The sequence below is a fragment of the Euphorbia lathyris genome, chromosome 1 (assembly GCF_963576675.1).
Source record: "Euphorbia lathyris chromosome 1, ddEupLath1.1, whole genome shotgun sequence".
In the NCBI taxonomy this organism is placed as follows: domain Eukaryota; kingdom Viridiplantae; phylum Streptophyta; class Magnoliopsida; order Malpighiales; family Euphorbiaceae; genus Euphorbia; species Euphorbia lathyris.
The window spans coordinates 132,797,403-132,823,328 of record NC_088910.1 but is presented as its reverse complement, the minus strand read 5'-3'; the positions used below and the strand labels follow the sequence as shown (position 1 = coordinate 132,823,328).

At 32.4% G+C, this 25,926-nt stretch overlaps 3 non-coding genes across 3 annotated transcripts; all 3 read left to right on the top strand.

Moving 5' to 3' along the window:
• The first annotated feature begins 3,875 nt into the window (after positions 1-3,875).
• On the top strand, positions 3,876-3,948 carry TRNAA-UGC (transfer RNA alanine (anticodon UGC)). Its single transcript has one exon. It is a non-coding gene; the product is annotated as a tRNA-Ala (tRNA).
• Positions 3,949-6,418: 2,470 nt separating this feature from the next.
• TRNAA-UGC (transfer RNA alanine (anticodon UGC)) lies at positions 6,419-6,491 on the top strand. The gene has a single exon. It is a non-coding gene; the product is annotated as a tRNA-Ala (tRNA).
• A 15,919-nt stretch (positions 6,492-22,410) lies between these two features.
• TRNAA-UGC (transfer RNA alanine (anticodon UGC)) lies at positions 22,411-22,483 on the top strand. Its single transcript has one exon. It is a non-coding gene; the product is annotated as a tRNA-Ala (tRNA).
• Positions 22,484-25,926: the final 3,443 nt, after the last annotated feature.

Sequence of the window (25,926 nt, the reverse complement as noted above, 5' to 3'; positions counted from 1 at the left end):
TGAACATCTGTATAGAAGCATTGACAACCAAAAATTTTGAACATACTGTAATCTGGTTCCTTGTCGTACAGAACTGTATGAGGAGTTTTCCACTTCAGGACCCTAGTTGGAAGAACGTTGATTATGGCGACAGCCATTTGTATTGCTTCACCCCAAAACGTACTTGGTAATCCTGCCTGAAATAAGAGTGCCCTTGCTACCTCTAGTAAGTGCCTATGCTTCCTTTCAGCTGTCCCATTTTGCTGAGGGGTATATATGCATGTTCTCTGGTGTTGAATGCCCAACTGACTGAATAAGGCCTGACATGTTTTGTTCACAAATTCTGTTCCATTGTCAGTCTTGATAGCTTTTACTCTGACCTGATGCTGTGCTTGAATCATATAGAAAAAAATCTGCAATGTGGAACAAGTTTGTGATTTGTGCCTTAACAAGACTATCCATGTAACTCTTGAGAAATCTTCTACCACAGTTATGAAATACTTAGCTCCGGTTAATGAATACTTCCTATATGGCCCCCAGAGATCAACATGGAGCAAATCAAACTTGGAAAAAGTTGAAGTAACACTTCTGTTAAAAGGCATTCTATGTTGTTTTGCGCTATGGCAAACGTCACAGTCTCCACTGCTGCAATTTACTTGTGCATCTTGTATATGACTTAACACATCAATTGATGCGTGACCAAGTCTATAATGCCAGATTTTGGAAGCCTCATGATTTGAAGTTGCAGCTTTACAACACATTTCAACTTTCTTTATAACATCTCTAGTAAAAGACATAGGATCCAACAAGTACAAACCATTCACCAACCATGCTACAGCAATTACTTCTGCAGTTTTTAGATCTTTCAAGCAACAATACTCTTGATAAAAAGCAACCGTGACATTGTTCTCTTTCAACAACTGGCTTACTGACAAAAGATTGTACTTGAAACTAGGTATGATAAGCACATTCATTAATTCTAACTTCCCTGATAATGGCACATTGCCCATTTGCTTTATAACTTGAGAACTACCATCAGGTAAAATAACAGTTTGATGACAATTCACTGTACTATTTTTTATAACAAAATCTTTTCTAGGACACATATGTGAAGTGGCACCACTATCTACAATCCAACAATTTTCATCAGAAATGTTGATAGAAGACTTACCAGTACATCCTGCAAATGCGGTAAAGTCAATTGGCGATTCAGCAACTGCTTTCCCTTTTATTAATTTGTACATTTCCCTCATCATGTAATTCATGTTTTTATCACATTTGACATCTGCCCCTGAGTCACTTTCTTCAGAATCAATTTGAGAAGACGCCTTCTTGTGTGTGGAAGCATTTGCCCTGTTTTTACCCTTGACTTCTTTCTTTTTAGCCTCTTTGGTTTCCTTCCACCAGTCTGGATACCCGATGATTTTGAAGCAGCTAGCTCTCGTATGTCCTGTCATATCACAGTGATCACAGAACTTATCTTCATTATCTTTCTTCTTGTGCTTCCCTTTCTTGTCAATCCTGGTGAAATTTGCAATTTCAACTGTTTGATCTCCTGAAATCTCAAACTGCTTCTCAACTTGCAAAACCATGGAATAGGCTTTGTTTAGATTGGGCAAAGACTCCATCAAGGTTATTTGATTCTTGACATGATCATATTGATCACTTAATCCCATCAAAAACTGATATATTTTATCTTCTTCTCCGATATCAGTAATTCTTTTAAAAGCATTGCAGTCACAATTCTGTGCTGCTCCACATTGACATGAAGGCGTTGGCCTCAAGAAGGCTAATTCATCCCATAGCCTTTTGAGTTTACTGAAATAGACTAAAATGGAAGAATTACCTTGAGAAGCTAGGGTTAAATCCTTCTTGATCTTGAAGATTTGTGGACCGTTACTTTCTCCAAATCTATGAGAAAGATCCAGCCAGAGTTCCCGAGCGGTTGTCACATACTGAAAACCCTCTGCGATTTCTTTAGAAATGCAATTAAGAATCCAAGAAGTAACCAAACAGTCCATTTTTGACCATTTCTTGTATGCCGGAGTCCCTTTTTCAGGAATCTCTGGATTTTCTAGGGCATAATCATCAACCTCCTTGACCTTGAGAGCTCTAATCATGGACCTACTCCAGGACATGTAGTTATTTCCGTTCAAGACGACATTGTTGATGATGAGACCAGGATTATCACCATTATTATTGGTGGCCGATCGTTGCTGAGCAGCAACATTTTCTGCATTCACAGCTTCAGGTTCTCCATCAGAAAATACTTCTTCTTCTCTTAATTTGCGGAAACGATTTCGATTTCGTGGTGGCATTTTGTTGATTACAAAAGCTCTGATACCATGTGAAAACTAAAGCTTAGATTGAAGAGAATAAAATGGAGAAATATCAATCTTATTATATCATACAGTAAAGCAAAGGAGCAAGGTTATATACATGAAGAATTGATAACAGAAGCTGTTATCTTTCTGTTATGAATCAATGAATGAAATTGATAGTTGAGATCTAATGGTTACAAATAAAAGAAGTGGTAACAATCACATGTGGTATAGTGCATTGAAACTGAACTGTAGTTGTTTCACAGAATAGCAGATTTTTTTCCCTAAATTTCTATTTTTGTTCTTTTTCTTAAGGCCTAATACTCCTCCAGTCCCCTTAACTTGTCTAAATTGGTCATTTTACCCCCTCAACTTATCGAATATCCTATTTACCCCTTTAACTTCATAAAAGTGGTATTTCTTACCCCCTCAACTTGTCCATTTACCCCCTCCCCAACTCATAGAATGTCTTATTTACCCCCTTAACTCCATAAAAGTGGTATTTCTCACCATTTACAATCCGTCATCGATGCCTAAATTGATACATTTTTTAAACGTTAAACATATATTGGTGCTATTTTGTACGTGGAACCTAAATTGATACTTCCCCAAAATCATAGGCCTATTTTGGTACATTTTCCCTACATATAATGTCGTTTATATTAATGTTCTTGTTTTTTTATAAAAAAAAATGTTTTTGTTATTTGCATCTTTTATTCATTCTTTCTTTTTTCAACTTTTTTTGCTAGTTAAATTTTGATTATCTAATTATTGTAATACAATATTATTATAATAAACACATGAAAGATCGATATGATTATCAAATTAAAACAAAATAAAAAGTTGATATCAAAAATATATATTTTTAAACTCATTTGAATAAGTGCTATTAATTTTGCACTATAAATGAGTAAGAAATACCACTTTTATGGAGTTAATGGTAGGGCTGTTCATCGGTCGGTTCGGTCTGAAAATCGAACCGAACCGAAATAACCAAAAACCGAATAGCCTCAAAAATAAAAACCGAACCTAATCAAATAATAAATAACCGAACCGAACCGACCGAATTATTCCATGGTGAAAGACTAAATTTACGTGGTCATCAGGATCCATGTGAACGCAACTGTGGGCCTCAAATAGGCATTTATGGAACAAAAGATAGAATGCATTCGATGCAAATGATTGGTAAATGTTGGATTAGTTTGGAATCGCAATGGTTATGAAATTAATTTTTTATTATTTAAAAAAACACATGTTTTACTACTACATATTAATTTCAGTTTTAAATTATATGAATTTGACATTTTAAGAAATTCTTTTTAAGTATGAGATATTTGTAAATATTTAGACCAATTATGACCATTGCGTCAGGTTCCAACTTTGAGATAAATCCTAAACTCATCCCATTTATATATGGATTTGAACGGACTTAGACTGGATCGGACCAAATATAAAATATACATGTCCAAACTCAATCCATAAAAAACGAATTTAGATGGACCAATGGGCCTTTAAACATACCTAATTCATATACAATTTTTAATTCCTATATATAAAAACTTGATCCAACAATATGGGGTTGTAGCTCATATGGTAGAGCGCTCGCTTTGCATGCGAGAGGCACAAGGTTCGATTCCCTGCAGCTCCATTTTTTTCCAGAATAATCCTATTATAAGCTAACGTTTTAAATGGTGCAATATTATATCTAACGTTGGCAAATTCTTAAAAAAAAATCACATTCTTTTATAATTTAATAATACTATTGGAGATTAATATTTTTAAATTCGATGAAATATTGGATTTTTTTGTCAACTCATACAAAAAGGTATAATTTTTTATTTTTATTTTTATTTTTTTCACGTCTATTCATGTCACTATGATCTGTTACTAAATAGTGATAAAATAATAAAACTATGAAGTGTAGATGACATAATTCGTGACTGAGAAGACTATTTGATGAATTACTTCGCAAATTAACCCAATTTGCTAATGTTATGATAAAATTTCTCTTAACTACTTATATTAGGGATAAAATTATATAATTTTAGACGTTAGGAGAATAATTGTTCCTGATTATCAACGTTTGGAACATTTTTTGTATCTCTAAATTTAATCTACTTCTTGAACTAATATCATATGGGCTTGGTTTTTATTGAATAGGCCCAAACAGAATTCAACCAAGGCCCAAAATCTAGGGGGCAGTTAAATATTGCCTAATTTCAATTAAAGAATGGTAAATAATTTATTAGTTCTTATTACACTAGTTAGTTTTTATGTTTATAAAGTTTCTTAGTTTTGATATAACTAACTACTCGATCTTTCCATCCATAAATTTTATATAAATCATAAGTTTATCCTTTTAATATTAATATATATATACTTTTTGGGAAGAGCCTATATAGATGTTTTTTAATTATTTTTATATAAAAAATTATTATATTAATACAAATTTAAAATTAATACTATTTATAATATTATATTATTATTTAGTATATTTTAATTAAAAATAATCAATCCATTTTTTAATAATAGAATATTTTAATTTAAATAATAGTGAATTTTTTTCATATATTGTGATGTTTTTAATTGATGTACCATTATATAAATAATCAAGTAATATATCAAAAAAATTATTTTAATATATAATTATAAACAAAATGATAAATCTACAAATTATGCTTAATGTTTTATATTCAATAAATCAATATATTTAAAAACTAATAATGTAGCATTTAACTATTTTTTACTAAATCAATTAATATTGGCTTGAGTAGTTAAAGACCTCAAGTCACTTAAATTAGAAATCTCGAGTTCGAGTCCTAGTTTACATAAAAAAAAACTTTAATTGGAAGAGTAGCCACTTAAAGGGTGTCAACCGAGAAAATACAAAATACCACGTAAAATGGATATTATCTGATTATATATTTTTAAAATAGTGCATATATAACAAATACCATGTAAAATAGATATTGTATAAAAGATAAATTTACTAAAATACTATATTACTATAAAGTTGATTAATAATATCAGATTGTACTGAGTTTGGACTGAATATTTTTGAATAAAATCTCGTTAGACTCGATCCAGCCCATGTACAGATCTACTCCAAACATACAAACCAAATAATTTTTTAATCAAGTGAGGTCTCTCAAGTTATAAATTTACATAGTGGTGAAGCTCTTAGTCTAGTGGTTGAGAGCTTACCTATGCGTGAGAGGTCATGGGTTCGAATCACATCTGGGTCTGGTGGGGATTTTTCTTTCTTCTTTAATGTAAGCGCATTGTGCGCCAAAATTTTAAAAAAAAAAGTTATAAATTTACATATTAATTATAGAATTTATCTTAGGAAATTTACATGCAAATTCATTTTTTAAAAATTATTTACAATTAAATCAAGTAAGAAATTCAATTATGGCAAACTAAATAAATTATTATTTTAATATATTTTAAAGATTAAGGTTTATAAACTAGTGGTCTAAGATTTATTTTTAGGTTTTAGGATTATGAATTGGGGTTTACAATTCTTAAATTATGATATAAAATCATATTTTATTTATGATATATAGAAAATAACGACATATTTAAAATTAATTCTGATAATATGATTTAATTGTAATTTTATAATCAAATATGATCATGTAAAAAACCCTTTATCTTATCATTGATAACAAGCTCAATATTCCCAGTATGCCCATTCCTGACGTGACACTGTGTTACCATTACTTATCTAACACGCTCGATTAAATAGAAAATCATATTTTATATTCATCCATTCTATTACATAAGTCATTCTAGGGCATTTCATACAATTTAAGAAATACATAGAATCAAATTAATGAATTTATATTGGTTAACTAAAAAACAATTCTCTCATATATTTTATGGTCGGGAAATAAACCATGGAATGTCCAAAATTAAATGGACCAAGATAAAAATTTGATGTTTGGACCGAAAAACTAAACTAAAATTCTTGGAAAAGTAGAACCACTTATATTTTGAAAAAAAAACTAATTTGCTAAAATGACTTATAAAATGGAATGAGGAGAGTAATAAGGATCCAGTCATTAATTCCTGCATAGAATCGGTATTTAGATATGAAAATTAATTCTCCCAAATAAGGGGTTGTAGCTCATATGGTAGAGCGCTCGCTTTGCATGCGAGAGGCACAGGGTTCGATTCCCTGCAGCTCCAAATTTTTTGTTTTTAATTTAAGAAAAATACATGGGTAGGTTAATATTGACAAAAGATATGAACCTGTAAAAACTAAGGGACTAATAAATTATTTACCCAAAATATAATGTGGTATTAAATAAAAAAAATTACGGTGATATTAAATAATGTTATAAAACTCGAATTGGGGTTGAACCGGGGACCGGAGGTCGGACCGGGAGCTAGTGCAACTCCGGGTTTTTTGGCAATTTATTAAAAAAAAATTGTATTAAATATGTTTTAAAATGGTTTTTCGGTTCCCTGCAAGTCCAAAATTTTTGTTTTTAATTTAAGAAAACTATAATGTGGTATTAAATAAAAAAAATTACAAATAATGTTATAAAACTCGAATTGGGGTTGAACCAGGGACCGGAGGTCAGACCGGGAACTAGTGGAACTCCGGGTTTTTTTGGCAATTTATTAAAAAAATTTGTATTAAATATGTTTTAAAACGGTTTTTTTTTGGTAAAAAAATTAATTAAAACTACCAAAAAAAAAAGTACTAGAGATTATAAATCTGTTTCTTTTAGCTAATTTTTTTAATTAAAACTACAAAAAAATAAAATTAGAGATTATACATATTCTAGTAAAAGTAAGTCAGCCCAACGACCTCATTTCAATACGGTATTCTCATTGCTCATGTTATGCAAGTGTGCCCCTTATCTGATGGTGCGTCAACTACACCCCATGAGATGTATTTCCTAAAAAACGATAGGAAAAATTTAGAGCTTATCCCATCAAATAAATCTTGGGAAGGAAACAAGTATAGTTTACTATAATGAATGTATGAGATGTATTTATTATTTTACCGATATTACATAATTTTTGTAGTCCAAAAAGTTTGGGAGAATACTATGCGCAATCTTTAGCTTGAAGTGATTCGATTTATGTGGTATATCTTTTTCAGAATCGGTAATTGGATCGATCTGGTTGACATCATCTGGTTCAACCAATCCGAGTTAATCAATTGATTAATGTTATTAGACCAATTCGATTAATGTCATATTATATTATTTATGATGTCATCCGACCAAATTACCAATGATAGTTATTTATTTTTCCGTGCTTCAAGCGATGAAGTTGAGACTATTTAGTGATGCTTGCAAATCTATGAAAAGGCATCAAGACAAAGTATTAGTTTTCAGAAACCTTCACTTATGTTTAATAAGAATACACAAGAGATGGATAGAGTGAGTGTTAACGACCTCAAAATGGAAATATTCAAGAATTAAAACTTTTTAGAACGACATTTACCATGAAATCAATTTTTTTTTATTTTCCAAAATCACCATTTATGGAGTTCTCTTTCTAAAAATTCACTTTCTTACTCCTAACCAAACAACACCTAAATAACTTTAAAACGAAAAGTTTAAAGAATTAAAGTTGCTTAGAATATCATCAATTCTTGAAATTTTTTATTTTAAACCATCAAAAGTCATTTTGAGCCGATGATTGAAATTTAGTGGTCATGATATTAAAAATTGTAAAGTTGAGCGGTTTCTATGTTACGTTTTGAAGTTTAATGGTCATACCGTGAAAATGAGTAAAGTTCAGTGGCCATGGATGTAATTACCCTTTTATTTTTTTCCTATTAAGATCGTAAAAATGTTAGGTGCTAGTCGAGCGGACATGACACTTGAGAATTAATTATGATTAATCGAGGATTAATCAGATTTGTATTTTATATTTTTTATTTGTTAATTAAAATTATCATATAAATTCAATTAAAATACGTATTATATTATCTAAAAATTATTTAATATAGAAAAACATTTATACTTGTAACATATATCTCTAAAAATGTGCAAACATCAACATTCCAACAATAATATGATCGAAACAACTCAAATAAATAAAATATAGTGTTCACAAGTAATATAATTCACTAAAATATAATGTCTTTAATGTCTTAATTCATATCATTAAAACACATAGAGAACATAATTAAACAAAAATATATCTGAAAATAATAAACACAATTCACGAATAACCATCAACAACACTCAAAAGTTAATTATAATAAAGCAAAAAAAGAAGCTTCGATTCATTGTTGCTTAAGCGGCGTCTAGACGGAGCCCAGAAGGCTAAAAATCACATAGGCGTCAAAAAACGCCCAGAATGACTAATCGGAAAAAATCAGGACGGATTCTCGATTTCAAGCGCTTAACGGGACCAACTCGTTGACATTGTGTGACACTTACTTTTCTCTCTGGAGATACCCCATCCAAGAATTATACCTCACAATATCTGCAAGAGGCACATATATGGATTAGGGACAATTTATAAATCAGACTAAATAAGGGGCAAACATTCACATTAATAACATACAAGCAATCCATACCAATCACACATATCAATAAACAACAACAACACAAAATGGGCACGAGATATGCATAATGCACTAATTATTTTATTAATATAACGACACCAATAATACACCCCCAATGCCCCTCATCAGTAGTAATAGGGGGGCTGTAACGACCCGGTCCGGAGTGGGTGGCGTCGGGGTAAGAAGGCCTGAGCAAGGAGCGGTCCTAAGGGATGACGATGGGGGCAGGAATGAACTGAATCCCACATCGGAAATGGAGAGGGAGTGATTGGGGCTTATTAGTAAGATGTGAATCCAATACATGCAGACGCGTTTTAAAGCCGTGAGACCCAATGTGTTGGAATTGGGCTAGAGCGGACAATATCTATATGGTATTGGACCAGGGTGTTAGAATTGGTATCAGAGCCAGGTTCTCCACGTACGATGTGTGGTTCGGGGACGAACCAGGCGGAAGCTGGTGGGCCTATAACGACCTGGTCCGGAGTGGGTGGCGCCGGGGTAAGAAGGCCTGAGCAAGGAGCGGCCTTATGGATGGCGATGGGGGCAGGAATGAACTGAATCCCACATCGGAAATGGAGAGGGAGTGATTGGGGCTTATTAGTAAGATGTGAATCCAATACATGCAGACGCGTTTTAAAGCCGTGAGGCCCAATGTGTTGGAATTGGGCCAGAGCGGACAATATCTACATGGTATTGGACCAGGGTGTTACAGGGGCACTACTAAAGATGTGCAGAACTTTGGCCAATCCAAGTGACAAGTTCCGAAGACACCAGTCACTCCCCTATAGCATTTCTTACACCAACTCGAGACCTAGGGATAGTAGTCGTTATAATGTCTCATTCGCCAATGTCCCAATTGCCTAGATACTCTCCCCCACTTTACATCTATACTCTCCCCATTGCATATATTCACTCTCCCCCATTGTAAAACTTGATATTACGATAGTACCTAAACGATCCAGGCGGCCGCCATAGTATTAATACATGACAATGCCGTACTTGACATGTAACTAGATAGAACATATTTAGAATTTTTGGTATGGTAGATATATAGGCCAATGATATAGCATGGCCATTAAATAAATTCCCAACCACATAATTCTTTTGTCATTTAATTTGGATTGAGACATATAGCCTCCAATATAAGCAAGATGCATTGTCCCTAAATCCTTAACATTAAAACTCAATGAAAATAGCAACAACCATCACAATCACAAATTACCTAGTTGTAGATGGTTCATTTTCTTGTCGTATTCTACTAAAGAAAAAAACATCTTGAGAACCGTAATCTTTTCGCTGAATTATTATAACATCATGATCCAATATCATATAGATATTATCCGTTTTAATCTAAATTCAACATTTTGGGTTTCACGATTTTAAAACATTTTAAAACGCGTTTGGATGTATTAGATTTGAACCTTATTAATTAGGATTGTAAATGAGCCGAGCCGCTCATAAGCAGCTCGGTGGTCGGCTCGATAAAAGCTCGGCTTATATACGAGCCGCTCGTGAGCATGATTTACTAATGAGCCGAGCTTGAACGGAACAAAACTCGGATCGAAAGCTCGCGAGCAGCTCGATTAGAACATTTATGAACAAATTTTAGTTTTGTAGAAAATTATATAGTTTTGTGTTAGTTCACAAATATTTAAACTTAATATTATTTCATTCGTTATTAGATGAGTTCGTTCACAAATATAATAAATGAGTAATAGACGAACTATTTATTAGCATCTTGTTTATTTATTCACGAACTTTGCTTGTGATTATGTTTACGTACACAATTAAAGAGCTATTTGCAAGCAAACTTTATAAATATAATTAACGATTTACGCACAAACAATTTATGGTTAGATAATTTTATTAATGAACCAAATTCAAATCGGGTTTTGCGTTCGAACAAGCTCGAAGCTCGGCTCGAGCTCGTTTATTTTCTAATGAGCTGAGCCGAGCTTGAGCAAGTCAAATCTCGGCTCAAGCTCGAGCTTCTTAATTTTATAGCGAGCAGAGCTTGAGCAGGCCAAAGCTCGGCTCGGCTCGATTACAACCCTACTAATAAGCCTCAGTCACTCTCCTCCATTTCTGATGCGGGATTCAATTCATTTATGTCCTTATCGCCATCCCTTAAGGTCGCTCCTTGCTCAGACCTTCTACTCCGGCGCCACACACTTCAGACTAGATCGTTACAATTATAGCAGCACACATTAGTTACGATAGAAATTAGACGTTGTAAACATCAAATTCTCCGGTCTCCGGAACCACCACCTATCAGAATTGGTTCTGACCCCTTGTCTCCAAAAGATTGGGAGTTAGGGGCGCAGGATGGCCCCTCAAATGAGACAAATAAAAATTTGGCTCGGAAAGGTGTAGTTAGATTTTATATAGTGCAAAAAAGAAAATTATATATGCATGTGTAAAATTAATTCTCTCGATGGAGCAGTCATGGATTGACAATTAACTATCTGTCTTGGTCGGCTCGACATGAACCATCACTAGCTAGTTAAGATGCTGACACGTGAATCGTGCATTTTCAAATGAATTTATGATTCAATGATAGAGATGTTTAGGGTGCTTTTTAATGATTTATGTGAGTGTCCAATTGATTTTTTTTTTTTTTTTTTTTGTGTTTTTGAAGGAAAAAATTACAGATTCATACATAGTTTCTATGGATTTTTCCGATAACGAGAGGGTGCCCATGCCCTCTTAACCCCACTTGGATCTGTCATTCGATATTTTTAACGGAATTTAATGTGCACAACTAATTCTAAATATGTATAATTCAAATTAACTGACAACTAATGTGGTGTAATTTAAACTCTATTGAGCTTGTCGAGACCCTTTAAGTGCCTCAAATAAAACAGAAAAATGATAAAAAAAAAAAAGTACTGTGTAGTTTTAAACTTAGGTGAGCAAGTGGAATGAATTGAGTACCTTTTAATGTACATATTTATAGAAGAATCAGGTTGTGAGTCCTAAATGAGAGTCGAGGTCCATGTGGTGGAGTCGTAGTGAGAGCTTGTTGTCAATCAGAAACAGTTGTAACGGTTGTATCTGTGGTCCCGTGAATCACGACATTGAACGCGGGTATTAATGTGCATGACCTTGAAGTCTCTTTTGAGTGGTTCGCGTGGTTTCAGTGGTTTCTTTTGAGGAAGGGGACGGATCTAGATGAGTTAGTTAGGGAGGCTTGAGCACTTACTGGTTATCAAAAATTTCATGGAAATTGTGTACGGAATTTGAATTTTCTACGTAAAAACATCCAAAAAACAATATCAATTTATAACACACATAAATCACGAGAGACTACTACAAAACACTCTATGTCAATGAATCCTGGATCCGTCATTGAGAGGTGGCACGTGTAATATAATTAATAGGGATAAGGTACCAAAATATCAATTTAGGCTCCACGTACAAAATAGCACTAATATAGACCTAGCGTTTAAAAAATGTATCAATTTAGACCTCGATAACGAAATTTGATACGTAATTCATATTATTCCATCAAGTTATGATTTCTCTCTCCACATACAATTGATAGAACTTAACAGAGTAATGTGAATAATGTGTCAAATTTCGTTATCGAGGTCTAAATTGGGAGCTGCACATGAATATCATCAAAATGAGTGGAATAATTAGTTGCTCAAACACATCTTATGCTATTATGTCTACAAATGGTTATAATAATCAAGAAATAAGGAAGAATATTAAGAGGCCGCCGGATAATTTCTCCGGCGGCAGCAGCAGCTTTTTTCAGATGCCACTTCACTACCCAAGATTCAAGAAAAACGATTACGAAACGATGTCGGAATGGCAGCTGGACTGGCTGCTAAAAGCTTATGGACTGCCCTTTGTCGGAGATGTCAATCAGAAGAGGAAGTTTGCTATGGGTGCATGCATTTCTTTGGCCTGAGCAGGAGACTAATTAATTAGGTTATATATATATAAATATATTATGTTTTATGTTGTAAGTATGATTAAATATTGTTAATCATGAATTAATTTCCTTTAGTTGCTTAATTAATTGATGAAGATTAATAGTTTGTGTGCAACTTAATTAGTTTTTATGTAAACAACTTAATTAGTTACTTCCGTTTTTAATATAGTTCGTTTAAATTTGCAAAATCAATAAATTTGCGGTTGGTTTGAGGAGTCAGTGGTGTCAAATAGTTTGTTTAAACTGGAGATTTCAAGTTCGAGTTCGAATCCTAATCAGGGGCGTATACATGGGAGTTCAGGTGCCCTCCGACTGCCGGAACCACCATGACTTCGACCATTCTGTTTCCACAAAATTTATAAGAATTAGGATACTAAATTGATGATTTGATTAAACTTTGATTAGGTATTTGACCTATAACTTTTATTGAGTATTCTTTTTGTCTATTAGGCCCTTCTAAATTTTTTTTTTTTTTTTTTTTTTTTTTTTTTTTTTTTGCCTATTAGCCCCTCTCAAATCTAAATTTCAAATTATTTTTGTTGACCTGTTAAAAATCTTAGACACAATCTAGTTTAATTTTGAGAAGTTTTGCATTTATATCTAAAAATTAGTTCTTGACCACTCAGATTATAATACGTATATATACAAAAAGAAAAATTTGAGCAAGTTTGATTTAGTAAAAAGAAAAATACACACGTGCAAAATTGGCTCTTTCAACCGACTAATCTTATATTCGCTATTGATCCTAAATGTATGTAGAAAGTTTTAATTAGAAAAGAATTCATCTAAGTCTCAGACAGACTATATAAATAGACAAACTATATAAATATTAATTATACTATTAAAATTATTAATTTATCTTTAATATAGGACTCCAAAGATTCTGCTTTCTCTCAATACTATTATTTTACTAAAATTATCTGTAATACTACTGATTTTCCTTTTTATTATAAATAAAAGCAAATCATTTTGAATTTTTTTTGTCAAAATTAATTAATATAAAACATTATATAAAAACAACAAATTAATAATTCTAAAATTACATTTATTAGAAATAGATAGATTACTTTGTATTCTCTAACTCCTAACTTTTTTTTTGCTTAAAATTATATATATGAAGGTAATTACCGTCATCAATGGTGATTCACAATGTCTTAAAAAAGCTTATTTTGTGTGGATAAAATTATTTAAGTTTGTTTTTCCGAATAAAATCATTTTGAATGTTTTCCAATCATTTTCAATATTGAAATTGATTAAGTGACTTCTAATCACATATCAACGCTATGTGATATAATAAAAAAAATAACCCAAAAATAAACGGACTGTCAATTAAAATTTTAATCACAAATTAACGTATGTGGCATATCGATTGTCAATTAAAATATATAGTTGCAATTTTTTTAATATACCAGTGGCACTAATGCGATATTGAGATGTCACGTCAGTAATTTCAGTGAAAAGATGACTGAAAAATGATCAAATTGACTTTATTGGAATAAAAACAAACTTAAGTGATTTTATTGAGATAAATTAAATTTTTGTGACCTTTCGAGGATATTGTCCATGATACGGATCGGTTTCGGGACGTGTTAGTTTTAATCGTAAACTAACAAAGATGTTTTTCTCTAGCTAAACTAGAAGGAGTGAATCCCGGGTTTTACGGACTAAATCCGTAGGAAATCAATGATTCCCCATTGTTGAAGGTGAAAACCTTAACAAACACTTCTTGAAGAAGATGATATAATTTTGATTGATAAAAAGTTGAGTTCAATTACAAAGAAAGAGATGTATTTATACAATCTCAAAACCCCTAAAACAAATTACATAAAAGGGTAAATCAAATAACTAATTAAAATGATAAAGATGAGAGTAACTTGAGTTAATGGTAAAGGGGTGGCATGATTGTAAATATAGGAGTGGTAGAGTTGTAATTAGGGAGTGGCAAAGGTGTAATTAAGGGGTGGTCCATATCATGAAGAACTTGGGGAGGAAGTATCCTTCGGATGAAGCACGCCCCGCGTATATCTTCTCACGCTTCGCGTGAGTGCGTCTCTGGACTTAAAGGCTCACGAAGGTGGTCTATACGCTCCGCGCCCTTGGGAGTACGCCCCGCGTACATGTCCTCTTAGAACTGGTTCTCCCTGAAGGCTCAATCCGCGCTCCGTGTACTGGACAACACGCTCCGCGTAGAATGCCCTAGTGATTCCCCTTCCGCGTGGTTTTCTTCCTTTCTCTCGGCTCCGGATTCACGCTCCGCGTGTTCTATCTTACGCCCCGCATATGAGTGCAAGATGCCCTCATCATACTCCTCTTCTTCAAAAGAGTTGGTCCCCAACTCAACTATAGGATAAGAATGGTGCTTGGTAGGTACTATCCACTCCATATGTTGTTGGTTTCTCCTTCTCTTTATGAACTCTTCCCACACCTCAACTTGTGTCTTGCCCCCGGTGCTCATCCCCCGTAATGCTCGCCTCAATATCCGACCGATATCGAACGAAATATCTCGACGAAGTTGGTCAAACCAATCCTCCACAATGTCTTGGAAGCTCCCCCACACTCCCACGACATGTTGACCCGACCAACCCCGGGCCTCCTTAATCTCCACTTCACGAACATGGACATTGGTCACAACTTTCCTTCGCTCATTGCGGATATCAAATGGAATATCCCGACGGCACTTGTCAACCCACTCCATAGTGACCCCAAGGGCACTTGTATCAACTCTTTCTTTGCCTTGGATTAACAATCTCCCGGCTTCTAGAGTTGCCGCTTCACTAACTTGGCCACTATCCCGCCATTCTTGAATTTCCCCCCCCCCCCCCCAATTTTCTCTACATTACCCGGATGGCCATTCCCATTCACCAAATACTCTATGAAGCTCACTCTCTTCACCATAAAATCACTCCTCATTGAATCCTCATAGGGTTGATGTCCCCTCAACAAACACAACATATATCCCAACACATACATCTCAATCAAGAACAAAATAACAAGTTCCGAATTTACCAAGTGGGAGGCTCGGTTCATTCCTAGTGTGCATCTGCTAGGAATCTCATTTCTTCCTAGAGGCGTCACAACGTACTCTTTATCCGCTTCCTTGAACCCCAAGTGACTATGAGGAAGAAATAGCACACGACCTCCGGGATCCCATGCAATGTCACGTGGTATTTTTTCCAAAGGTAGAATGCCCCGTGGTTGTCCATTGAAGAACACATAGTTCCCATCTTTGGACGTTGGTCTCACACCACCACTTTCCTCCATTCCATTCTGGAACTCTCGCTTATAATAGTCAAGTTCATCATCGTTAACGGGCTCAATGTCGAGGTTCCCTTCCCCATCAATCTCCTCTCCTAGCTCATCTTCTTCTTTTTGACCATTTGCCATTTTGCTTCCCTCTTCGTCCTCAATCCGTTCTCTCCTATGACCTATCGTTCCTATTGGCTTCTCTCTATAGTTCAAGTCGACTAACTCACGTGTTAAGCCGCTTGACTCCAAAGACATGCAACCACCCAACATGGTTGACCCACCAACATCTCTCCCATCTCCATAATCATCAATCTCCACACATAATGAAATTTCTTCATTCTCCTCAAAGAGATTAATAAGCCCAAGGTCACTCTCCCCTTCCTCAAGAATAATACCCCCACTTTCCTCACACACACAAGTAAAGTTATGATGAAGGGGTATTTTATCAAACACATAGGAAGCATCCCTTGCAACATGGGTTTCCCCAACATCCTCACCTATAAACAACCTCTCTTCCTCATCCACACATACATTTAAATCCTCATTCACAAATTCATTATCAACAACCCCACAATGAGAATTTAAATCTACTTCATCATCACAAACAACATCACAAACAACCAATTTCCATAACTTCAACATTAGAAATTGGAAGTTTGGGATTTACCTTTACCATGTGTGATGGAGAAAAGGTTGGTGATGGATCTTTAGGAGGGACTTCCATGGTTGGTTGGGAGCTATTTCGGCATTCTTGCTTGAGACTCTTTACGGATGTCGCAAGCTTCCTCGTTAGCTCGTGTATCACTCGAAAATCCTCCTTAGTACTTTCTCTATACCTCCTCACGATGGCTTCGAGATTTTCCAACCCCTTGTTGAAGGTTTCTTCATATCTTGGGGATAAATTTGGTTGAACCATAGTCGAAAGAAGTCTCCGTTCAAGGAAAACGATCGGCTCTGATACCAACTGATACGGATCAGTTTCGGGACGTGTTAGTTTTAATCGTAAACTAACAAAGATGTTCTTCTCTAGCTAAACTAGAAGGAGTGAATCCTGGGTTTCACGGACTAAATCTGTAGGAAATCAATGATTCCCCATTGTTGAAGGTGAAAACCTTAACAAACACTTCTTGAAGAAGATGATATAATTTTGATTGATAAAAAGTTAAGTTCAATTACAAAGAAAGAGATGTATTTATACAATCTCAAAACCCTAAAACAAATTACATAAAAGGGTAAATCAAATAACTAATTAAAATGATAAAGATGAGGGTAACTTGGGTTAATGGTAAAGGGGTGGCATGATTGTAAATATAGGAGTGGTAGAGTTGTAATTAGGGAGTGGCAAAGGTGTAATTAAGGGGTGGTCCATATCATGAAGAACTTGGGGAGGAAGTATCCTTCGGATGAAGCACGCCCCGCGTATATCTTCTCACGCTCCGCGTGAGTGCGTCTCTGGACTTAAAGGCTCATGAAGGTGGTCTGTACGCTCCGCGTCCTTGGGAGTATGCCTCGCATACATGTCCTCCTGGAACTGGTTCTCCCTGAAGGCTCGATCCGCGCTCCGCGTACTGGACAACACGCTCCGCATAGAATGCCCTAGTGATTCCCCTTCCGCGTGGTTTTCTTCCTTTCTCTCGGCTCCGGATTCACGCTCCGCGTGTTCTATCTTACGCCCCGCGTATGAGTGCAAGATGCCCTCATCACTCCAAATTTTAGCGACCGCCAACACGCTAATTACCCAATATATCAGGGGTTCCTGAACTTATAAAATATCTCGTTAACTTTTGAACTTGTTTATTATGATCTATTAACTACTTAAAGTTGTCCTAGATTTGTTTACAGTAAATTTATTGACCACTTAAATTTGTTTAAAGTTTTCTAAAAAAAAATTATTTTAAAATAATAATATATATTTCAATTTATATAAATTCTCTTTTATTCTGTCATGTGAATTTAGAAAGTCAAATATGTCACTTTAAATAAATAACGAAACTTTTTGTAAATTCAGAGGGCAATTTTTTTTATCCAATTTTGAAGAGCTCATGATATATTAGGTCTTTTTTCAAATTTATATTGAAATTCAATTTTAAAAAACTAGTTACAATTATATCAAGGTTACTAACCCGTCAGGTTCTGACTATTGTTTCGTGAATACCCTTGTGTATCTCAAGTTTTGTAAGAAAGATTTGAATGAAAATGTCAAAAATACTCTTTCTTTTTTTCCAAACATACAAACCAAATAATTATTTTTTGGGTTAAGAAATACTTCGAACATTGATATTTAGAATCAATTTTAGCTTTAATGTCTAAAATGATATAATTTTACCACTAATTTTGACAACGGAAAGCAATTTTACTCTTAACATGGGTAAATTGAATCAATTTCAAATAATGGTTATAAAATATAGATATTTTGTGATATTTTGCACTAGTTATCTATAAGTTGGATCTAAATAATAGATTTAACATTTTTTTTGTTATTTAATAATAAATTTTGAGATTAATATTTTCAAATTCAACAAAATGTTTAATTTTTTTATTTAACTCATACAAAATACAATGTAATTTTTTAAATTTTTTCAAAAAAATTCTCTTACATTTGTATAGTTATGATTTGTTACTGATAAAATTATGCAAACGTGAAGTGTAAATGATATGATTCATGACGGAGAAGACAGTTTGATGAATAATTTCTCAAATTGACTCAACTTATCAATGTTGTGAGTAAAATTGCACTATTTTATACGTTAAAGATAAAATTATTCTTGACTATCAACGTTAGTGGCATTTTTGTATTTTATCCCTTATTTTATTTTTTTTATCAAATAAGCTCTCTTTTTTTGCTGGTTAAAGTTTTGGGTACAACAAGGGAAACTTTTTAATAGGTCACCATTTTAGTACAACTCGAAATTCTAATAGGATCCGGTTCATTAATGCTAGTATGATCGGACGCATTTAAAATAAGCTCTCTCATTTTCTAAATCTCTATTTCTTTTTTGTTCTTTTTCTCAATTATTATTGTTTAATTACAAGATTATCTTAATTATTACTAAATCTTTCTACCCAAAATACAAAATTTACATATTAATTATAGAATTCATCTTATTATTGATAACAAGTTCAATATTCTCATTTCTTACGTTACCATTACTTATCTAACACGCTCGATTAAATGGGAAATCATATTTTATAAGGATCGAGTCATTAATTCCTATTAGACCTGTTAATAGACTAGGTCGGGTCGGACCTAACTGGACTCAATATATAATTATTTCATTCAAATCTAACCTAGCTCGCATTATTTTCACATCGAGCTTGGATCCGGCTGGATCAGGCTAAAAGAATTAATTCTCAAGCCTAACCCGCTCATTTAAGATATTTATAACTTTTTAAAAACTAAAATTAAACTTAAAAATTATACTATAATTGTAAATAGGGATAATGTGCAAAAATACCTCTAACATTTACAATTAGGAGCAATTTTAATCTCTGACGTCTAAAAACGGTGCAATTTTACCCCTAACATTGGCAGCCAAGATCAAATTTTTACCCCTAACATTGTCAAGTTGGGTCAATTTCAGACATTATTATAAAACACAAATATTTTGCTCCTTATTCTACACCAATTGCATATCAATTCTTTAAAAAAAAAAATCATATTTTCTCTGACTTAATAATAGAATTGGAGATTAATATTTATAAATTTGGCAAAATATTTGAATTTTTTTTGTCCAACTCATACAATAGACAGTATGTTTTTTAATTTTTTTTTTAAAAAATTCACGTCTAATCATATGTTTATGATCTGTTACTAATTAGTGATAAAATGACTCACATGTGAAATGTAGATGACAATATTCATGACTAATAAGACAGTTTGACGAATTATTTGTCAAATTGATCCAACTTGACAATATTAGGAGTAAATTGATCTTGGCTGTCAACGTTATGGGTAAAATTGATTTGGCTGTCAACATTAAAGGTAAAATTGCACCATTTTAGATGTTAGAACTCATGTGTTGGAACTCATCCTTAAAAAAAAATAACAAAAATAATAATGTATATGCACTTTTTACTCTATCATATATGGTGTATTTAATCTATAATACATCAAATATAAAATTAGCATTCCTTTAAAAAAAAATAAAAGAAATAGGTAAGAAAAATAATATATCAAATATAAAATTAACATTCCCGGTCTCAACCACTAGACTAAAAACTTTATTAAAAAAACAGATTTAAACTTTATTTTATATTCACAAAAAAAACTTTAATTTATAGATAACAATCATATTCTATAAATATATCAGAATTTTAAAAGTTTTTTTTTTAACCTGAAATAGTTATTTCATACCAAAATAGGATTAGCATCCTCAACAATAACATTTGACAGCCATTCCGGCACTACAGTAGATAAAAAAATCGCTAGCATTGGAATATGTCTGTCTAGCTACCAAATGTGCAGCCCTATTCGCTAAACGAGGAACAAAAACTAAATTAAAAGTGGGGTTGGATTTAATAATGACTCTACAATCATGAATTAGCGAACCAAACTCTGAGATATCTTTTTTGCATGAGTGAAATCAACAACCAACTTAGCATCAGATTCAAACTCAACGTACGTATATTGCATAGAAGATTCTGCTATAACATAGAGTTCATGTTTCTTTCCATGGCCATCACCATTACCATCAACAATTTTCTTTTCATTCCATCAGTGAATGGCTCGAGAAGTTTCGACTGATGAAGTAGGAATAAGGAAAAAACTGAAAAAATAGAGAAAATATATTTATTTCTATATGAATTTTTCTTGTTCTCGTAATAAAACATGAGATATTTTGAACACAATTAAATTTTTTTAATGGTATTTTTCTAGATATTTTACTATGAATTGCTGCAAAAATAAAAACTAAAATGACAAAATCAATCCAGAGAATATTTGTAGTACCTTGAACAAGAGAAAATGAATAACATTGCTTAGGATTATCAAGTTGAGCCTCAAATAGCCATTTGTGGAACAAAATAGAGAGTATATGCAATGCAAATGACCGGTAAATGTTGGGTTAGTTTAGAATGGAATAAAGGTTCAAATTCGCTTTTAAAGTTGGTATGGAGGGTCAATTAAGTTCAAATTAATTTTTGGGTATCAACCCAGTTTTTAAAGTTGGTCGGAAAGGTCAAATTAACCCAAAATCAAATTTGCTCTAAAAATATAATATATTTTTTATACTTGAACTTTACTGTGTTTGAAATCTATTTTTATACTTAAAAAATATTATATCTGCGCAGCCGCAGAACGCTTTGGTGTCGGTACATTACTTTATGCGTCAATACAGAATATCAATGCATTAATACTATTTTGAGGGATTCAATGAAGTTTTTTATGTCTCTATGAATTAATTGTTCGTGGCTCATACTCCTACTTTGAGAGAATTTTTGTCAGTGCAATTTTTACCTCTGTTTATTTTTCTCACATTTTATTACTTAATATAATTATTACGGTGCCTTCTATGGTTACTTGGTTTTTGACAAAGTATCATTACTTGGTGTGTTTTCACCATTAGATGATGGAGTATAAAATTAATCTAATGGTGAAAACACACAAAGTAAGGCTTATTTTGTAAAAAACAAAGTAAGCATAGCCTTTACCACTAATTATTACATTAACAAAAAAAATTAAAATATAATATAGTATAACTAAAATTCTAGATTCAATTGATTTTTATCCAAAACTAGATATTCTGCACTGATACATAAAGTAATACATTAAAGCCAAAACTTTATGCGGATCGCAGAATATAATAGTTTTTAAGTATAAAAATAGATTTTAGGTATCAAAATGTAAACATGATAAAGTTCAGGTATCAAAAATATATTATATTTTCAGAATTGATTTGATCTTGGGTTAATTTGACCTTTTCGACAAACTTTAAGGGCTAAATTGATATCCAAAGATCGATTTGGGTTAAATTGATCCTCTATGCCAACTCAAAGAGCCAATTTGAACCTTTATTCGTCACAAATTAGAAGAAATTGATTTTTTATTATTTAAAAAAAAAACACATTTTTACGGCTACATGTTAGTTTCAGTTTTAAATTACATGAATTTGACATTCTGAAATTCTTTTCAAGTATGAGACATTTGTAAATATTTAAACAAATTATTATGCATTGTATCGGGTTTTGACTTTGAGATAAATCCCAAACCCATCCTATTTATATACGGGCTTGAACGGAGTTGGATCGGATCGGACCAAATATAAAATATACATATCCAAACCCAATCCACAAAGAACGAACTTAGACCGGCCAATGGGCCTTTAAACATACCTAATTCATATACGAATTATAATTTCTTTATATAAAAAATTAATCCAACAAAACATGGGGTTGTAGCTCATATGGTAGAGTGCTCGCTTTGCATGCGAGAGGCACAGGGTTCGATTCCTTGCAGCTCCAATTTTTTTATAAAATTAATCCTATCATAAAATAACGTTTTAATACCTCTAACGTTGGCAAATTCTAAAAAAAATCACATTTTTTTTGTAATTTAATAATACTATTGGAGATTAATATTTTTAAATTCGACTGAAATATTTGATTTATTTTGTTTGTCAAGTCATACAAAAAGGTATAATTATTTTATTTTGCTTTTATTTTTTCGCGTCTATTCATGTGATTGTGATATGTTACTAAATAGTGATAAAATTATAAACATATGAAGTGTGGATGATATAATTCGTGATTGAAAAGACTATTTGATGAATTACTTCTCAAATTAACTCAACTTTCCAATGTTACGATAAAATTGCTCTTTGCTGCTTAGATTAGGGATAAAATTATACAGTTTTAAACATTGGGAGAATAATTGTTCTTTTTTTTATGAGAAAAATATTTGTTCCTGATTCCAACGTTAAGGGCATTTTTGTACTTTATCTCTAAATTTAATCTACTCTATTATATATCCTAAATATTCTATTTTATTTTTAAAGATTTCTGATTTCTTTTCAGATAAAAGGATTCCATGTTGTCGTACTGTTTTTATAAATGCATCTAGGTGCTGTAAATGGTCTGCTATATTATTGCTATAGATTAATATATCATCGACATAAACTACACAGAAGTCATTTAATTTTCTAAATATCGTATCCATTCGTCGTTGAAATATCTGGGGTGCATTTTTCAAACCAAAAGGTAACACAATCCATTCATAATGTCCTTGTGGTGCACTAAATGCTGTTAAAGGTCTTGATTCTTTAGTAAGCTTAATTTGCCAAAAGCCACTTTTACAATCAAATTTACTAAACCACTTTTTTCCTGATAATCTATTAATTAAATTTCTCTTATAAGGTAAAAAATATCCATCAAAAATCGTTTTCTTATTTAGTTCTCGATAATCTATTACCATTCTTGCTTTGCCTCTCTTTTGTTCGCTATGTTTTCTTACTAAGAATGCCGGGCTACTATGAGGGCTTTTACTTTCTTGAATTAATTTTAAGTCTAATAATTCTTTTATTTGTATTTCAAATTCCTTTTGATCATCAGGACTATATCTTATTGGTCTAGTGCGAACAACATCATTAGGGTTTATGAGTTCTATCTTAGCATATATCTTTTCTTTTTCCCACAACGTTATAGGGTTTTCTCCAAAGTTGATCTTTAAATGGTCTAAATATTTTTGTTTTAAAAGTTCTAAATTAGTATCTCTGTTTGTTTTGATATTATGTATTGTGAGTGGATATAAAGGTAGGACGCGCTTAAGGATAATCCATTTATTACAAGGAGTTAAAAGACTTATGGTTTCAGGTTTGATTAGCTGGACTTTAAAGAAATCAAGAAAATTATTTCCTAATAATATATGTTGTTTCATATTATTTTCTTGATAAATTATGGGTAATCGAAAGATTGTCTTGTTAAGTATTAATCTCATATTTTCGGCTATAATATCTAATTCTTTCATTTGTTCATTAAATCCTGTAACTCTGACCTTATGTCCTTTAGATCTTTTCCATTTATGGGGAACTAGTACATCTTGCTTCGCTAAACATATATCAGCTCCACTATCTATAAATATGCGGCGTTTTATAATCTTATTAGGTTTATATTCTACCGGTGCTTCTACATATATGGCTACCATTAGTTATTAGTTTCACTATCTTCATATTCTATTGGTTCTAATTCTTCTGAGTTCTCACCTTCTGTTTCAGTAATATAAAATTCATCTTCTTTATGCCATTTATCATCGCTGGCTCTTATTTGTTCTAGACTCATTATAAATTCTGTTGTTCCTATATATTTGACACCTTTTTGTTTTAATTTAGGGCATTTATTAGCATAATGTCCTTTCTCATTACAATTCCAACATTTACATTCTGTAAGTTTAGTATTTTTATCCCTTAGTGGTCTTTCTCGTCTTTTCCTAAATTTTCGTTTATATCTAAATCTGTTCCGATTTTCGGGATTATTTTTATATCGTCTAAATCGTTTTCGTCGAAATCGTCCATTATCATACTTGTTAGTATAAGACTTCTTATATGTCGGATTATGTCTATAAGTGCGATTAGGAGTATATCGTCTATATTTTCTCCTAATTTTATCATCACAACCAAAAACTAACCGTTTTTCCGTGAATCCACATATTTCTCGTAACCCGAGTTTCTTATCCTTTTTAACCTTTTGTTGAACTCTATATTCTTCACATTTTCGCATAAGATAAGCTCGTAGTACTCTAATTCTTTCTCCTAATGTATTTTCTTTTGGTTCTAATTGAGTATATTCTTTTGAAACTTCTACGTTGTATGGGTTTGGTAAGTGGTCATAATATAGTTGTTGGTATATCAATCCTTCTTGTGGTAAAAACCTAGCTTCATAAAAGAACTTAGTAAAACCGATAGTATATTCTGGTAATTTACTAATTTTACAACATTTCATGTTATTCAAATTCATTATTATTTCAGCTTTTCTTTCAGCAAATACTGTTTCTCTAGCCACTAACCATCTTTCTCCTAAAAATTCTCTTTTTAATACCATATCGAATAATAATAACATTGATTTCCAATCATGAGCACAAGCTTCTATTTGTGGTCTTAACTGATGAGTTATAGATTCCATCCAAAATCCTACTTTTCCTATCATTGTTTTAGAGATTAGGTCATACATATAATCTAAATTTTCAGTGTGAGATGAATTCATTAAGGCTATGTACATTCCTAAATTCCAATCATTTATTCGTCTACTTATTTCTTGTTCATCATAGACATTATCTAAGTCTAAAAAATATCCATTTGGATTTAATCCTTGAGACATAGATCCTATAAATTCTTTAAAGTCTCCTTGTTGGCCTATAGGTATATGTTGTGGAATCGTAGGTACTCTTTTAGTTACTACGTCTAAATTGGGGTCTATCATTTCTTCTTCTGGATAATTATCGGCATCTTCGTTTACTATATTTTCTGATCCTATATCTGATTCTTCATACCTAGTGTATTTGTTGTTGTATTCGTTGTTTTCTATATCACTTTCTGGTTCTTCTTCTATTATTGCATTAATGTTCTTCATTTGTTCTAATGCTTTCATTATTTGATGATTTTCTTCTATTAATTTTGTTTCATCTTTATTTTCTTCTTCTATATACCCAATGATTTTTAGTTTATTTTCACTTTGAATATCTGCACTATCTGAACTATCACTACTACTGTTACTGATGTGAATAGTTTTCCCTTTTACTTCTTTAACCATTGTTCTTAAGACTCTTACTTCTTCCTTTAATTCTTTTAATTCATCTGTAATGTGGATTAGCTCTGTTTTTGTTTGTTTTAATTCTAGCTTTGTTTCTTTTAATTCTTTTTTAGTATTTTTAAATTTGTGTTTATATTTTTTATATTTTTCGACCCATTCTGTAC